Source organism: Dromiciops gliroides, chromosome 2 (assembly GCF_019393635.1).
Source record: "Dromiciops gliroides isolate mDroGli1 chromosome 2, mDroGli1.pri, whole genome shotgun sequence".
Taxonomy (NCBI): Eukaryota; Metazoa; Chordata; class Mammalia; order Microbiotheria; family Microbiotheriidae; genus Dromiciops; species Dromiciops gliroides.
Genome location: NC_057862.1, coordinates 572,387,357 through 572,405,559, shown reverse-complemented (window position 1 = coordinate 572,405,559; position 18,203 = coordinate 572,387,357). Strand labels below are relative to the sequence as shown.

General features: G+C 37.0%; 1 protein-coding gene across 5 annotated transcripts in view; it reads left to right on the top strand.

Moving 5' to 3' along the window:
* PLCB1 (phospholipase C beta 1) overlaps positions 1-18,203 on the top strand; it is an 856,495-nt gene that overhangs the window by 810,466 nt on the left and 27,826 nt on the right. The gene's annotated exons all lie outside the window — the stretch shown is intronic.

The following is an 18,203-nucleotide window of genomic DNA, read 5'->3' as shown; positions in this document are numbered from 1 at the left end:
GATAATGAGGTGAGGCTAGAGAGATCATTTGGGATGCAAATGGATTTAAAAGGCAAACAGAGGGGGGGAAGCTAGGTGGCAGCAGTAGATAAAGCACCAGCCCTGGCCCTGGATTCAGGAGGACCTGAGTTCAAATTTGACCTCAGACACTTAATAAAAATTGTTTATGATCATCATTATTTTTATTATACCAAGCTTTTCTATAGCCCTTTGGGTTTTGCAAAGTACTTTACATATGTTATCTCATTAATCCTCACAACAGCCTATATGAGGCAGGTACTATTATTATCCCCATTTTACAGGTGAAGAAACTGAGACTAAGAGAGGTTAAATGACTTGTCCACAGTCACACATAGAGTAAGTGACTGAGACAAGATTTGAATTTAGGTCTTCCTGACTCTAAGTCCACCATTCTATCCACTACATCACCTAGCTGCCTCTAAAAAGTCACTTTGGCAGCTGTATTGAGGAATAATTGGAGTGGTGACAGAAGACCATTTGGAACCTAATCGTAAACATCTAGTCAGGAGTTGAGAAGCTCCTGAACTAAGGTGTATGAGTAGAGATAAAGTGTCTGATGAAAGACATGCTGTGCAGGTAGAATCAGCAACTGATTGAATATCTGGGGAAAGTTAGTAGCTGAAGATTGCACCAAAAGATGAGATGGGAGATAGGAATTGCAATGCCTTTGACAGAAATAGGAAAGTCTGAAAGAGGGGTGGATTTCAGGAGAAGATGAGTCCTATTTTAAGTCTTGTTGAGTTTAAGATGTTTTGGGAACATCTACTTTGAAGTTTCTAGTAGGCATTTGGTGATGTGAGATTGAAGCTCATGGGAGAGGCTATGACTGGGTATATAGGTCTGGGAGTGATCTGCATAGAGATGATAATTAAACCCATGGGAACAGATGAAGTCACTAAGGGAGAGGTTGTAGAGAAAGAAGAGGAGTAGGCCCAGTTCAGTAACTCTGCCTTTTTTCTTGTAAATTTCCTCCTTTTTGCCAGATGAGAGAGACTGAGACAAGAAGTGAGGCATTTGGGGTCATTGTTGAACTTCCTCTAACAGAAAAATCATGCCAATCTCAAGCAGTGCTCATCTCTCTCACCCCATCTTTTTTCTGTCCAAGCAGCCAGATGTTAAACCCAAAGACCTACTGTACTTTCAAGTTACACATACATTTCTGTTCATTTACTCCAAATGATTGCTAGATGAAGTCTGATCAATTATAACTGTTTCACACATATTCTGTGTGCTTTATTGTTTTATACACACAAAAGGGAAGCCAGAGAAAGGGAGCTGTGATGACCACATTTTGTAGATCAAAGTGAGATAGAAGTTTAGAATCTGTCTAAATCATTGTGATCTACTCTTGTCAGGAAGCTCATATTTTAATAAACTCCCCAAACAGGATGATAAACTTTGAGAACTCTAACCTCAGGATCTCCCTCTCCACCAACCTTTCCTGGAACACAACTGAGTTAAAACCAATATACTAGAGAAAGGACACTTGGTAATCAGGAGCCGGAGTCTTCAGGTGGGCTCACTCAATGTTCTGTGACAGCACCTTTGCCTTTGAGTGAGGACTGGATGGAGATTTTGCATAGGCAAAAGTCATGTCCCCAGAATGGGCTAAAGGAAGAAGTTTCAAAGTGTGACATCACTCACAAAAGAAGGGGACTATCCAAGAAGAAGTCACTAGTTTTCTACAAATTTAAATACAGGACTTCCAAACCCACACCCTGTTAAACAAGTAAAATATAAGTCCCATAGTAGACAAGTGGAGTTATATCTTAATTTTTATTTTCATAGGATAATATATTTAGAACTTGAAGGGAGTTAGTTCATTTGCCATCTGGTCCAACTTCATCTTGTCTACAAGGAAACCGAGACAAATAGAAATCAAGTGACTGACTTACCCAACCTTTTACTCTTTCCACCACAACATGCCATCCTTATTCTTACATATCTGCCTAGATAAAAGGTTGTATACTGAGCCAATTCTGTCCAAGACACTAGGGATAAAAAGACAAAAAAGGAAATGTCTCTGTCATCAGGAAGCTTACATCTTGTCTCTTGATTACATCGAGATTGAGGCTAAACTGTTGAGGACCTTAAATTCCCTTTGTCCAATGTTTACCCCTCTTCCAGCTGGCAATAGGTTTTTGCGTAGAAGAAAGATCAGAGAGATTAGATTACTGGGTAATATAATCAATTCTGATTGGAAATAAGAAGTACTAGAGACAGGAAAGAGGCTGTTAGAATCTAGACAATGAGGGTTTGAACTAGGGAGATTGTAGTGGGAGTGGAAAGGGGAGGATTGACATGAGAGACTGTGGAAAAATAGTTTGGGGAAGAGGAAGGACATTGTCACAGTTCTGATTGTGAATTAGGTATATGTTATCTTATGAAGAGAAAAAGAGTAAATAGGAGAGAAACAAGTTCAAGAAAGAAGATGAATTTGAGTTATGGGTAGGACATTTAGGTAGAGCTGTTTATCCAGTAGATCAACTGAAATACCAGAAAGTAACTTAGATTGGAGGTGAGAACTGGAGTTTTCCTTTCTAGAAAACTGGTCATTTATGTGATGCCAAAAAGTCTCCCTAAATTAGTCAATTCAGTTTTTTTAAAAGCCTTCTAACTAGTGTTTTAACAGAATATTTAACTTTCTATTGGTTGTTTTAATACCATAAAACCAAGTAAATTGAGGAAACAAATCATTAAGGCATTTGTTTTTTCCTGCTTTTACTCCCCATGCAAACATTTTAATCGCATTGCCTATTTAGCCCCATACTGTATATATTGAGGGAAAAAAAAAGGTGACCTCTAGCTTCATGTTTTGTTCTTGTGGGTAGGCATAGTTAGAGAATGAGAGCAAAATCATTAATTCTGTTTATACTTTAGTTCCAAAGACTAAATGTTAAATTCATGATTTATGCCTATATCAGAGACCTTTCTACATGAAAGTGGTGTCTGAGTTTGACTCCCTGGTGTGAAATGAAAGCTTTGTGAAATGCAAATTTGGATGTAATTTATTAATTATTACTAATAACCTATGATCCAGGCACCATGCTTTCCTAGGTAAAGAATAAGCAATCACTTTGCTTATTTGAAAGTAAACAACAGATAATTCATTAATGTATTAATTGGGTCTTTTTTTGCTGAAAGGAAACATTTGAATGAAATGTATGCTTTGCATATATTTGAAGGAATACATTATTGGTTGGAAGGAAGTTGGAAAATTTTGACTTGAGTAGGGTGAAAAGAATCTAAACAACTCACAAATCTTTAGTGATGTGTTTAAAAAGAATAATCTTCCCTATAAAAAATAGCAACATCATATCCATGGTGGTTGATGTAATACAATGATTCCCACATCTTATATAATATGCGTAATGTGTGCTGTTTTGGCTCAGTGTAATGCCTCTAAGGAAAAGGCATTCTTTGTGTCATTGTATTATTTCATTTTTTTAAATGCTGAGCCTAATTTTCTGCAGGAACATTTTCTTTAGCTTAGAATTTTATGTAAAAGTAAAAGAGGTTTAATTGGAATTCTTTGTTAACCCACTCTTCGGTATGCTACATTATGCTGAGTGAAATATACACCTTTAATATTCTTGACATTCTGTAGTCGAAGAGAGAAAAGGTCTGCATTTTCCTTAGAAGGTTGGTTTCTTTTTTTCCCCTGGAAACAATTTCAAAGGTGTTTAGGATCTTGGGTGCAAGGTAAATGACAACAGGAGCTGTTCAGAATAGCCATATTTGCACTGTCAATTGGGAAAAAAAAATTCCTGAATTAAAATGAACTCAGAGTATGTTTACATCATTTTATTCTCTAATAGTCTCCTTCTTTGTATGTTCTTTGGTCTCTTGAACTAGAAATCCATAGTGTCTAAGAATTGAAAACCTACCTATGGAAGGCCAAAGATATGAATGTTTATTCCAGTAATTCATTAAAGTGAAATACTCCAGTTGTGCAAATCACCCAATGAAGTTCATTGTTAGATCACTCAATCAGTTTAGCCAGGATAGGCTAACAAGTTATAAAAATTCAATGATCCCAAATGGAAGCAAGCACAAATATCGAATTGGGGCAACATTTAACCTGGGCACCCTTAAACACACGGCATATTTATCTGCACAGAAACCAAGACTTTGGAGTAAAATATTGCTTTTCTCATCTCAGGAAAGTACCTTGAAGGTAATCAGGTCATAAAAATATCCTTTATGTTTATATATTCTTCATATAGTCCATTTGTGAAAAATGGCAATTTCCACACCTTTCTCCCTTTGATACAAGTATTTTTTTACCCTTCCTTCTCCTTCCTCTCGTAAAACCCTCAAAACAAAATCCATTCAGCCCCAGTATTTCTGGTTTGGTTTTTTTTTCTTATTTAACTCTCTCAGTAGATTTTGAAAACATAAAGGGATAATTCTTTCTTCTTCCCCTATTAGAATGTTAGCACAATATCATCCTTCCAATTGCTCAATAAATTTACCTTCCTAAGTTTCTCTGGACTTTTGTGTTTGTGTTTTAAAGTTCCTAAACAGCTCTGTTCTTTTCATGAGAAATGCTTGAAAATTCTTTCCTCTATTCATGCTCCACTTTTTTCCCCTATAGAATTATACTCAACCTTGCAGAGTATGTTAGTCATAAGCCTCCATCTTTGACCTTTTAGAATATTGTAGCCCAAGATGCCCTCTGTTTTTTTAGTAGAAGCTGCCAGGTCTTGAGTGATCCTGATTTTAGTTCCTTGGTACTTGAACTGCTTCTGTCTGGATGACTGCAGTACTTTTTCTTTCATATGGGGATTTGAGATTTTGGTTATGACATTTCTGGGACTTTTCCTTTTGGAGTTCTTTTTGGGAGATTAGCAATGGATTCTTTCTAGCTTTACTTTTCCCTCCATTTCTAATATATCTGGTGAGTTTTCTTTTATGATTTCTTGAACTATATTGTCCAGGCTTTTTAAAACATCATGGGGGCAGCTAGATGGTGCAGTGGTTAAAGCACCGGCCCTGGATTCAGCAGTACCTGAGTTCAAATCCAGCCTCAGACACTTGACACTTACTAGTTGTGTGACCCTGGGAAAGTCATTTAACCCCCATTACCTGCAAAAACAAAAACAAAAACAAAAAAATCATGCATTATGGGGAGTCTGATGATTCTTAAATTATCTCGTCCTATTTTCCAGCTTAGTTGTTTTTCATCTCACATATTCATATATCATGTATTTCATATCATATAATTTTTTTCTTTTTGTTTTCAATCTTTTAATTTTGTTTGAATATTTCTTGTCTCATTGAGTCATTGTTGGTACAATGTACACATAACACTTGGGAGTCAGGAAGATTTGAGTTCAAATCTTGTTTCAGACACTTATTTAGCTTGATGACCCTGAGAAAGTCACTTAACTCAAGTCTTAGTTTTCTCATTTGTAAAATGGAAATAATAATAGCATTTACTTCATAAAATTATTGTGAGCCTCAAATAAGTTAACAAATATAAAGTGCTTTGGTAACCTTGAAGTTAACATATAAATTCTAGCTATTATTGTTGTTTTCAAGGTTTCCATTTCTTGGGTAAGTTTGACCACTTTCTTTCTAAGCTACTTCTCTTACCATCTCTTCTCAGGAGGTTTTATTTCATTTTTTATCTCATTTCCTTTTTTCTTGATATTCATGTATCCCTTGTAGAAAATCTATTTTTCCCTTAGAGTCTCTGATTGCAGGTTAGATTTCCAAACACTTTTAATACTGGATTGTTTTCTTTGATTTATTCAACTCTCTAGCTTTAGTTCTTAGATTAGAGCTTTGTGACAGGGATAAGACCTACTTCCTGCTGCCCTTTTGCATGGAGTGGTCATCACTGCTTAGTCTTAGCCTGGGTCCTTGTGATGATCTCTGCCTCTCAACCTTTGGTCCCTCTTAGATTTCTGAGTTTCAGAGCACTGGATTTTCAGGTCCCTTGATTACATTTTATACATATACAGAGAGAGAGAGAGAGAGAGAGAGCGTGTGAGCGAGCGCGCAAGCGAGCAGCGCAATGAGGGTTAAGTGACTTGCCCAGGGTCACACAGCGAGTGTCAAGTGTCTGAGGTCAGATTTGAAATCAGGTCCTCCTAAATCCAGAGCCAATGCTTTATCCACTGTGCCACCTAGCTGCTCCCTCTTGATTATATTTCAGAAGAGTGTTAGGGGACTCTGAGTTTCTGGGCCTGCCCTGTGCCTGTCAGAGCATTGGGATTCCTCTGGTCACTGACTGAAGCCTGTCCCAGGGGCTCCAACAGTCCCCACTGTGGGCCTTTCTGACTACCCTGGGGTTTTCTCAGGGGATCTCTCACTCTTTACAGGCTACACATGGTTCTGTCTTTGTTTTTGCTAGAGCTCACTTTCTTAAATAGTCCCCTTTTCCTATTCGTCTAGGGCTGGCTACTGGCTGACTTTGGGGGGAAATTCCAGAGTAGAAAATGTTACTTACTGCCTTTTATCATTTTATGTTTTAATCATTATTCAGTCTGTTGTGAACTTAATGGTTTTGCTAGAGTGTGAGTGGGGAAGCTGGGGACCCCACCTCCTGATCAGGCAGCCACCTTTGCAGGAATTCATATCTCTTCTTTTTATCAGTACTGTCATCTCAAGGAATAAGAAAGAGCAGGGTTGGGACACAGGTGACTAGTTTGCATCTTATTGGTAGCTTGATTAGAATTCCCTGAATCATTTTATTTTTCTGTGAATTACATATGACCACAAAAGCCTTTCTTTCCTTATGTGATCACAGTGTTTAGAAGAAGAAAATGACTTAGAGATCATGTCTTCTCATTTCAGAGATGAGGAAACTGAAGTAAATGGGTTTCTCAATGACAGAGGGAAATTATAATCCAAGGTCTCTGACTAAATCCAGTGCTCTTTTAACTACACTAACCCTGCCTCATCCTATGAGTTTATTTACTAAAGGCACTCATCCTCTGCATTTGCTCTTTGGAGAGAATGCAAGAAAAGACTTTGCTTGACGTGTGTGTGTGTGTGTGTGTGTGTGTGTGTGTGTGTGTGTGTGTGTGTGTTAAGGGCTAAAATTCTAGCTAAACTGTCTAAACTTTAATGAGTGGTCGCCAATAAATTATAAGCTTTAGCAAGAGTTAGGCTTTTAAGCATTTATTAAGGAGAATAAGAATTTGGTAAAGAGAAAGAAAGGCCTAGATTCCTATCTATTAAAGGGAGAGCACATTTCTCGCTCCGCTCTCCGCCAGAGTCCAAAAGGAAGAGCGCCTCCGTCTCCTCCTTCCTCCTCCCACTAGTCCGCGTCACTTCCTGATACCAAAGACTCCTGGTCTTGCCCTCAAAGACCTTCGCTTCATGGGCAGAACTCTTCTACAGTTAGTATCCAGCAGGTGGCGTTATTCCAATCGTTACAGTCCCCCCTGTTGTTCCTCAAGAAACAAAATGTTTCCTTGACGGAACAGTAAAAAGAATATAATAACTATTGCTAACTAATAATATGTGAACAACAATATAGAAAAGGAAGAGAGGAAAGTTTTGTCCAGAGGGGCGATTTTTTTTTTTGTCCTCATGAACCGACGCTTTGACATTGGTCTTGCAAAGGGAGGGCCTCTGCAGAGAGTACATATTACAGATGGTGTATATTATAACCGAAAAAGAAAAAAAACAACAAAAACAACAAATCAAAACTGTTCATTTAAAGTCTCTGAAAGTCTTTTCTCAGATGTCCTCTAGGTGTAGTCGTGGAATGGAAGTCTTTTCAGGGGTTGATGTGTGGATGCTGGTAATCAGCCAGGAAAATTTCCTACAAAATTGAGCTTAACACAACTTTTTTTTTTTTTTTAATTTTTTTTTTTAGTGAGGCAATTGGGGTTAAGTGACTTGCCCAGGGTCACACAGCTAGTAAGTGTTAAGTTAACACAACTTTAAAATAGCTTTGTCAATAATCAAATCAAACAATGAAAGTTCTCAAAAACATGTCTAAGGGAATTCAGAATCTTAGTTGTTACACATGAAACATATAGTAAAACAAAAATTGAAACATTCTTTAAAATTATAATATTACTATAGTCCCCCTTTATGGAGGGTAATTGAGAAGACAATTGCTGCGATATTAATTTTTAAAAATAATTTTTATCTTTGTTTCATCACTTTTTGCATCATCTGCCTAATTATCCTCATGCCATTATGAGAAATTAGAAAATCTAATATAATTGGTAACAGGTGTCAAGGCCAAATTCAACACTGTATTTATCATGACACCTGAGATAATTATGGGGGTTACCATAAAAGAACAGAGAAATGATGGGATATGAGCATTCCCACACTTGAGCAATATATACTGCCCATACAGTATGCCAGGCTTAAAATAGGTGGATGGAATATACGTCCATGCCACCGAACATATTGGAGGAAACTGAGTCAGACTTAATCAGATCCATGGGATTAAGATGTCCATGGCATCAGGCATATAGGAGGGAGCATAGAAGCCAGGTGTAGAAGTGAGATGGGTGGGATGAATACTTCCAGCCATCTGTACAATATTGTGGGGAAAAATAAAATAAAATATTAAACCAAGAGAATCCAACCTCAACATTTGTCAAAAGCCGTTCCCTCGGCCATACCTTGACTTCATGCATGTCTCCCCTCATGTGACAGTTCAGTGTCTGCTCTTGCATGTATTCCTCTTGTGATTGGATGGCATCTTGGCCAACTGGCATCTGATAACTCAGAATAAAGGCAATTAATGTCTTAAATGATAAGTTCCCATAATCCAAGTCTCATATGGATTTAAAATTGAGGATAATAAATGATTGCAAAAAATATGAATACATCTTGACTCAAAATATAATATATAATTATGCAACAATTTCAAATAATACCCTTTTTTTTTTACTTAGTATACAATTACTTTTGTGAAAAATCAGAACATACTTAAATACAAGTTAAAGCACAACAGAATCTCAAAGAACTTTTTTTTTGAAAAAAGAAAACTTTTACAAATGTTCCCCTCTTTTTTTTTTTTTTGAATATGCTTATCAAAAATAATACTTCTTTACACTTGCCATGGCAACCAATTTGCCAGGGAAATGCTTCAAAGAGTTTGATCAAATAATCAGTTGAGAAAAAATAACAAAAACAAACAACTCAGAATATGGGAACACAATACTCCTAGAATTAACATTGTATTATGAAATCAAAACCATGTTTCAAAATTAGATAGATGAATGAATAGAAGAAAATACACATGGAACAATAAAATACAGTGAAATTCAAACTAAGGAAATCTAAATGAATATGAACTTAATATCAATAAGAGTATTATAAAATATAAACTTGATCACATGACTATAAAAAGCTTTTACAAATATTCTCCTTGTTTTAGAAACTAAGTATAAGACACAATCTCAAAAGCATGAAAATCTCTATGAAAATAAACCCATTACCATTAATTTCAAAATGTAGATGTAATAGCATAGAAATCCTATGTAACCTCTGAACTGATACAATTACTCTGAGTGAATTCAGAACACTCTTGATTCCGATATCTAAAATCCCCAATACTCATATCAATACCTTGCTGCATACTTCTACATTTCTGTAAAATATATACCCTTCCATGGCAAAAGAAGCGGAGTCTTGAACTATGGTGATGATTGTCATTCTTATTCAGCTTAAGTTTTTCTTCTTTAACCCCTCTATATTGTCTGTCAGTCTTTTCACCATACAAATGCTTTATAAGATTACTAATTAAAGACAAAAGCAGGTTAGCAAAATTATGAACAAAACGAGCATATCTGGAATTTAAAGGGTTTTCTAAGGTTGTCTCAGAAGCACAGCCAGGCTGGGGAAGGGCTGAGCCTGAAGCTGCAAATGTAGTTAGAGAAAGTTGCGCATGAGCATTAGATCTTTGGACTTCCCGGGCAGGGGAAGCAAAGGGCTTGGCCATGGGGGGAGTAGAGGGTGGGGTCTGGAGAGGAGGGGAGGGACCAGCACAATTTGAATCAGACTTGATTTTGAACTCAGGCCTGGATTCCTCTTCCCCCACTTTGCCTCCAGGTGCTAGGGGATTAAAAACTTCTAGAGGGTGGGTCATTGCCTCCAGGCATGCAAAATTAGAGCAACAATTAGTGTTAGAATTGGGAAAAGCTGCAGGAATCTCTTCAGGTTTCTCTGAAAAAGCATGGTTGGGAGAGGGAGAGATATTTCCTTGTGTGAGTAAGTTGCTGGCTCTTCTAACAAAAATAAAAAGAAAAATAGAAAATCCACAAAAACAAAGCATTAACATGATCTTATCTCCCATTTGTCTGGTTAAACAGACTAAAATCAAAAATAGGGTAATTAGGGAGTTTAAAAGGTCCATTCGAAAAAATTTAAAGGAAAACACAGCCAGTACACCAGTACTTAGCAGTTAAAGGGAGAGGGAGGGGAAATTTCTTACCCAACCAGAAGATCAGAAGTGAGGTTCAGCTTTCCTCTTCGTGGTCAGCCAGCTGTTAAGGGCTAAAATTCTAGCTAAACTGTCTAAACTTTAATGAGTGGTCGCCAATAAATTATAAGCTTTAGCAAGAGTTAGGCTTTTAAGCATTTATTAAGGAGAATAAGAATTTGGTAAAGAGAAAGAAAGGCCTAGATTCCTATCTATTAAAGGGAGAGCACATTTCTCGCTCCGCTCTCCGCCAGAGTCCAAAAGGAAGAGCGCCTCCGTCTCCTCCTTCCTCCTCCCACTAGTCCGCGTCACTTCCTGATACCAAAGACTCCTGGTCTTGCCCTCAAAGACCTTCGCTTCATGGGCAGAACTCTTCTACAGTTAGTATCCAGCAGGTGGCGTTATTCCAATCGTTACATGTGTGATGGATCTTCTTGAGAGTCTGGTAAAAATTATGGACCCATTCTCAGAATAATATTTTAAATACGTAAAATAAAATTCAGAGAATCTCCAAGGAAAACAATTATGCTAAATGCAGTTATCATAAAAAAGTTGACAAATGTGAGATTAAGAACCCTTGTCTTAGAAGGCAAAACAACTCTTTCCCTTATTAGATTTTATATATAAGAGACAGTTGGTGGGAGATTTATGTGATGATTTTGTGATATTAATTTTACCTACATTGGCCTTCCTAACTTTATCCTAACAAAAAAAAAGGATGATTAAAAAAAAAACTGGTTTTGAATAGTATTGAACTTGTATCCATTCAAATCATTACATGAGCAACCTCATTATCTTCCCACGTTCCCTCTCTTAATCCAGGGATACTGGTGGAAGAACCTCTCAGAATTTCTGCCCTCCTGTGAAATGAAAGCCATGACTACTTTAAATTAATAAAGCTCCCAGGCACTGTAACATCAGCTCATTCTCTCTGAAGCTATATAATATTCAAGAGTTGTAGTTTCAAATTTTGAAGAACTAGAAAACCACTAAGCAATTTAAGAAGGCATCGTTTTAGTGCTAAGCCTGGTTAATAAAGATGAATAATAAATAGCAGGCTATGGGAGAGATCACTAAATATGCATTTATGTATTAGTTTCCAGACTACACTGAACGTCACCTACAGTCATACACTGAGGATTATCAAACACACACACACACACACTCTCTCTCTCTCTCTCTCTCTCTCTCTCTCTCTCTCTCTCTCATATCAAAGATAACTGGATTCAGGTTGACTATCAAGTCTAACATTAACTTAAGTTGAAGTCATTTTTTTTAACCTTTTGATTTTGTTTTAATATTTCTTATCTCACTGAGTCATTGTTGGTAGAGTAGACAGAACATAAGACTTAAGGTCAGGAATATTTGATCCTGCCTCAGATTTGAATGCCACTCATAGAAGACTCAAAGGAAAAGGGAATCAAATTTAGGTCCTCATGTTGTGTGAACTCACACTATACCTCACAGAGTTTCCTGAAGGGCATTAAAATCAGATTCCCTAGAAACCTCAGTAGCAGGATATTATGGAAGTGGGGACCCTGGACAGAGAAAGTCTGTCTCTAGCTAGCATAGAATCAAATTTCATACTGGAAGCAGTAGTTTCCCTATTTATCCCCATGGTAGCATGAGATAATGCAAAAGGGAATTATTTCATTCTTTTTATTTGTCATCACCTGACACAATGCTTGGCAAGTAGGAGACACCTAATAAATATTTGTTGATTGAATGAGGACAGAGATCTAATAGTACTTCTTAGATTAAATCACTTCATCATTCCATCAGGAAACATTTAAGAAGACTCACATATGAAGCCCAATCACCCCCTGGGCCACACTGTAGCATGAACAGTGTGTCCTGGAAGAAGGGCTACACTTTAAGGAGTAAAAAGCCAAAAAATAGTAAGCCAGGATGAGTAGGCAGAGAAAGCAGAAGACCATCAAAAACTTCTTTGGGGGAAAGGTAGGCCACAATACAACCTCAGAAGAAGAACATAATAACAGAGTCAACGCTCCAACATCCAAAGCTCCCAAGAAAAATATGAACTGGTCTCAGGCCATGGAAGCTCTCAAAAGGGACTTTGAAGAGAAAGCAGGGGAGATAAAATGAAGATGTAGAGAAAGAGAGGAAGGAATAGAAAGTGAAATGAGAGCAATGCAGGAGAGTCATGAGAAAAAAGTCAACAGTTTGAAAAACCAAATGGAAAAGGAAATTAAAAAACTATCTGATGAAAATAATTGCATAAGAATTAGGATTGAACAAATGGAAGCTAGTGACCTTATGAGAAACCAAGACACAGTAAAGCAAATCCAATTGAATGAAAAAATAGAGGGCAATGTGAAATATCTCCTTGGAAAAACAGCTGACCTGGAAAATAAATCTAGGAGAGATAATTTGAAAATCATTGGACTACCTGAAAACCATGACCAAAACAAGAGCTTAGACACCATCCTCCAAAAGATTGTAAGGGAAAATTGCCCTGACATTCTAGAAGCAGAAGTTAAAATAGAAATTGAAAGAATCTACCGATCACCTCCTGAAAGAGATCCCAAAAGGAAAACCTCCAGGAATATTATAGCCAAGTTCCAGAACTCAGAGGTCAAGGAGAAAATATTGCAAGCAGCTAGAAAAAAGGATTTCAAATACTGTGGCTCTCCAATAAGTATAAGGCAAGTTCTAGCAGCTTCTATATTAAAAGACTGGAGGGCATGGAATATGATATTCCAGAGGGCAAAGGAACTGGGACTGCAGTCAAAAATCATGTACCCAGCAAAACTAAGCATAATCTTTCAGAGGAAAAAATAGATTTTCAATGAGAAAGACTTCCAGGCATTTGCTATGAAAAGACCTGAACTGAATAGAAAATTTGACTTTCAAATACAAGACCCTGGAGAAGCATAAAAAGGTAAACAGGAAAAAGACTTCATGAGGGATATTAAAAGATCAAACTGTTTATATTCCTACATGGAAAAATAATACTTCAAACTTATAAGAACTATCTCAGTAAGGAATTCACAGAGGACACAGTTCTGAACTGAATACGAAGGGATGATATCTGTAAAGCATTTATGTTTTGTGCTTTGTGGGGCAGACAAGGTGGGTTGTCATATGTCTGTGGCCAGATTTGGGCTTGGGGCCTCCTGGGTCCAGTGCTGGTGCATTGTCCACTGTGCCACCTAACTAACCCATGATGATATCTTTAAAATAGGGTTGAGGTGTAGGAGAAATAGACTGGGGGAGGGGGAAGGGGAGAGATGGTCTGAGGAGAGGTAGTTCACATGAATGAAACAAGAAAAAAACTTATGGAGGGGAGGGGAAGAGTGGGAAGGAATTGGGGAGTGAGTGAACTTCAATATCATCAGAATTGGCTCAAAGAAGGACTAACATACATTCCCAAGTAGGTATAGTAATATATTTTTGCCCTGAGGAAGGGGAGGGAGACAAGGGGTGGGGGGAGAGGGGAAGGAGGGAAGGGCAGATTAGGGGAGAGAGCAGTAAAAAGCAAAAACACTTTTGAGGAAGGTAAAGATATTCTGCATAACTGCACAAGTATGATATATTGAATTGCTTGATTTCATAGGAAGGGTTGAGGAGGGAGGGAGGAAGAAAATTTAGAACACAGAATTAGCTCAAAGACCTTAAACTCATCAGAGTGGGCTCATGGAGGAAATAATATTCACACCCAGTTGGGAGGAGCAATCTATTTAACCCTATAGGGAAGTATGAGGGGAAGAGGATAAGGAAGGAAGGGTGAAAAAAAAGGGAGTGCAGAGTAGGGGAGGGGACAGTCAGAAGTAAAACACTTTTGAGGAGGAATAGGTTAAAAGAAGATAGAAAATAGAGTAAATATCATGGGAAGGGAATAGGATGGAGGGAAATAGTTATGATGATTGATTATACTGGCAAAATGTATGGTACCTACTTTGCTGGGCTAATATGAAGAAAATTCTTTGTCAAGTTTAAGGTACTTTATTCAGGTTATGATGAACAGGATACTATCAGAAAAACCTGGAAAGACTTACATGAACTAAAGTAGAGTGAAATGTACTGTATACAAAATAACAGCAATAGTGTAAGATGATCTGGGAAGCATGTGGTTATTTTCAGCAAGGCAATGATCCAATATAACCCTGAAGGACTTATGAAAATGGCAACCCATCTACAGAGAAAGAAGTGATAGTATCTGAAAGCAGATGGAAACACATTTTTTTTAAATTTTTTTCCTCTTTGACAATTCCTCAATCTGAAGTTTTGGGGGTTTTTTGACTGTTTTCTCTCACAGCCTAGCTAATGTGGGAATTTTCTCCATGCTTACTCATGCATAACTTATTTTGAAATGTTTGATTTCTAGTGGGTGGGGGTGGGAATGGAGGAGGAAGAGAAGTTGGATCACAAATTTTTTAAAAATTGATGTTGAAACTTGTTTTTACATATATTTTGGAAAATAAAATTCTATTCCAAAAAAAAGAAGAATCACATATACTATGTTGAGCCATCACCAGTCGTCTTGACTTTTGTCTTGCTACTGGACTTCAATGACTCTGGAAGAGAAAGTGAGGCTGACAACTTTGCACAACTCTGTGTCAAATCCAATTTACTCACAAGTCCAGACATCACCCGAGATGTCATTGTATTCCTCTTTGAAAATGAAGGACAAACAACAATAATATAAAAAAGATTTCTATAAAAATACCTTCTTGTGACTGATATTTATTATTTCTCCCACAAATCACATGGACTTGTTTTCCTTCACTTTATACATGAAGAAATTGAAAAATAAGGAGCCCCACCATATTCCCCAGTAGATCCCCTTCAGATCCACATCCTACATCCTACATCATTTTAATGTGCAAATTCTAATATAGTAAAACTTCAGGAGGGAGTAAGCTTTCATCGACTCCTTTTTGTCACACAAAGTGTTTTATTTTGAGCTGCCCAAATGAACTTCTTTATGTGTCTCTTTTACTTCAGACTGTAGACATGATAACCAATCCCCATCAAGTACTTCTGAGGTCAAGGGAACAGATGTTGGTCTCCCTTGAAGGGAATGTAAATAAAATGACATAGTCAAGATCAAATTGTAGCTTTCCAACTTGGGCTCACAACAATTTTAACATAAATGTGATCTTGGAAGTAAACACTAATTAAAATAAGCAGTAATATATTTTGCTTATTTCTAAACATCCCAATAAATTATCCTGTACCTTTCCATCTTTTAAATACTTAGAACAACTAACCACTCCTGAAATCTTCCTTTCTCCCTTCCTCTTCTCTCTCGCTTTCTCACTTTCTTGCTCTTTCTCCTCCCCTCTCCTTCATACTTCAGTGCACACAAATATTTTCTTTATCCATTGAAGTATGTATATGTATGCATGCATATACTGTGAAAAGAAAAATGTAGTTTACACAAAAGGTATTGTAAGGTGAGGTGAAAAGAAAATACCAAAGGGAGATGTCTGAGTTGATAAGAAATGTAATGCTCAAAAGTCACATAGATAACAGCTCTTGGCTTAATTCTGGCTTGGGTACCTGTTGAAGATGAATAAATATTTTAAGAGTTTAGAATGAAGCTAAGAATTTATATGAATAAAGAGATATCTATAGGAACAATATACCTAGGTATCTAAATAGGAATGGGGGTTCCATGCAAATAGACATAACTTTAGTCACTTCCAGGTGAAATTCCTCTTAGAATAGTTTTTAGATAGAACTCAAGTCCTACAGCTGTTCTCTCTCTATATATAACCTTTTCACATACAATGTTTTCATTGATTTGAAAGTTTTTATTGATTTTTTTAGGTTCTTTGTGTTAGAAAGGATGGAGCACCTCTGGTATTCCCTTTTTTAGCCTCCCAGGAGGGTGTAGGGAAGAGCAGACAACAAATTATCCTTCACTAAACTACAGGTCTCCTCTTCTCCTGACCATATAATAGGTTGTTTGTTTTTGTTTTCTTTTGAGGGGGTTTTTTGTTTGTTTGTTATTGTCTTATGTTGCCCTATGAAGTGACTGCCATCCTGTGGATCAATGTGTTTTTTATAGAATTTGGGGGTTACTTGGTGGTTTCTACATGGGATACCACTTCAGATTGTTTCAAGTTTTTCATTTCTTTTCTTGTGAAAATTTTGAGTTCTTAGAGAAGTAGGCAAAATTGAATTAGATACACTTCACTTAAAAAAATACAGGAAAGCAGCCAGCTGGCTAAACAAAAATATCCTCAAATGAAAGATAATGTAGATATGAGAGCTAGGGAAGTAAAAAAGTTGGATTTCTCGAACATAAACTGTAATGAATTGGATAGCATGACATAAAAGCCAAAAAAGGCAGAAATTACCTCAAATGAACACAGTTGAGGGAAGTATGTTATGGAATCTAAGTTCTTTAGGATTTCAATCTATGATTTCTCTATTTAAACCAGCCTACCACTAAAACATTACTAGGGGTATTATGTAGCTTGGGAACTGAGCAATATGGTTTGACAGAAATACTTTACATTAATAGGTATTTTTTAACCAATCTGTGGAAACATTTTGAAAAGCTATGAGGGGATTTACACAAACTGAACATCCTTATTCCTCCTCATACAAATTAATCATGAATATCATTTTACAAAGAAAGAAATTGACTATGATAGAGCAAAAGGAACATTGGATTACGAGTCAGGAGTCCAGGGTTCAGTGATTAGCTGTCTGACCTTAATAGCATCATCAATAAAATGAAGAAGTCTGATTATTTTCCAACTCTTCCAGAGTTAAAGAAACTGTTTCACTTCAGGTTTTTAAGGTCACCTAACTTCTCTTGGATCAGAACTCTGGTATTTTTAAGTCCTACTTTAATGCTTAGAATTCAAAATAAAACTGGCTCCCTCGTGGTCTATTAGGATTGTAATTAAACATTTAAATTTTGTTTCAAAATAGACCTCTTTTCATTGACCCAGACTATTAATTCATCCCCTTCTGTTCCCAGAGAATAATGATCTTCACAAACTTCATATGTAAAATTCAGTAAAAATAATATATTAGTAAGACCTTTTATACTAAAAACATTGGAAACATTTATTTAAAAATTAGAACTTTTTAGGGGAATAGAGCCTCTGCTCCATTTAATCCTTCTTGTCAATAAAAAAATCACTGTTTTCTTTTTTTTTTTTTTTGTGGGGCAATTGGGGTTAAGTGACTTGCCCAGGGTCACACAGCTAGTAAGTGTTAAGTGTCTGAGGCCAGATTTGAACTCAGGTACTCCTGAATCCAGGGCCGGTGCTCTATCTACTGTGCCATCTAGCTGCCCCAAATCTAGTAGCCTTTTTTTTTTTTTTTGGGCAGGGCAATGAGGGTTAAGTGACTTGCCCAGGGCCACACAGCTAGTTAAGTGTCAAGTGTCTGAGGCTGGATTTGAACTCAGGTCCTCCTGAATCCAAGGCCAGTGCTTTATCCACTGTGCCACCTAGCTGCCCCTGTTTTCTTAATCACTAACCTTATCATGAACCCATGACTACAGGACATCAGCCTCAGAAAGTTTGACATTCCCAGATGTGGGAAATCCTGGATGAAAAAAAAATAAGATACTTAGAGAGCTTCAGGAGAGACTAGTAGGCTCCTTGTCAATTAGTGGATTTGACTGTAGCAAAGCAAAACCTGAGATGCCTTTTGTCTCTGTGATTCTGTGATCGTGTATTTCTGGGAAGAAGGTAGCAGACCTGAATATCATGGGATTTTGCACATTTTTTAAGTCAGAATGTTTGGTGAGAGATCCTTTTGACTCGTGAGAGTTTTGAAGGGTGAA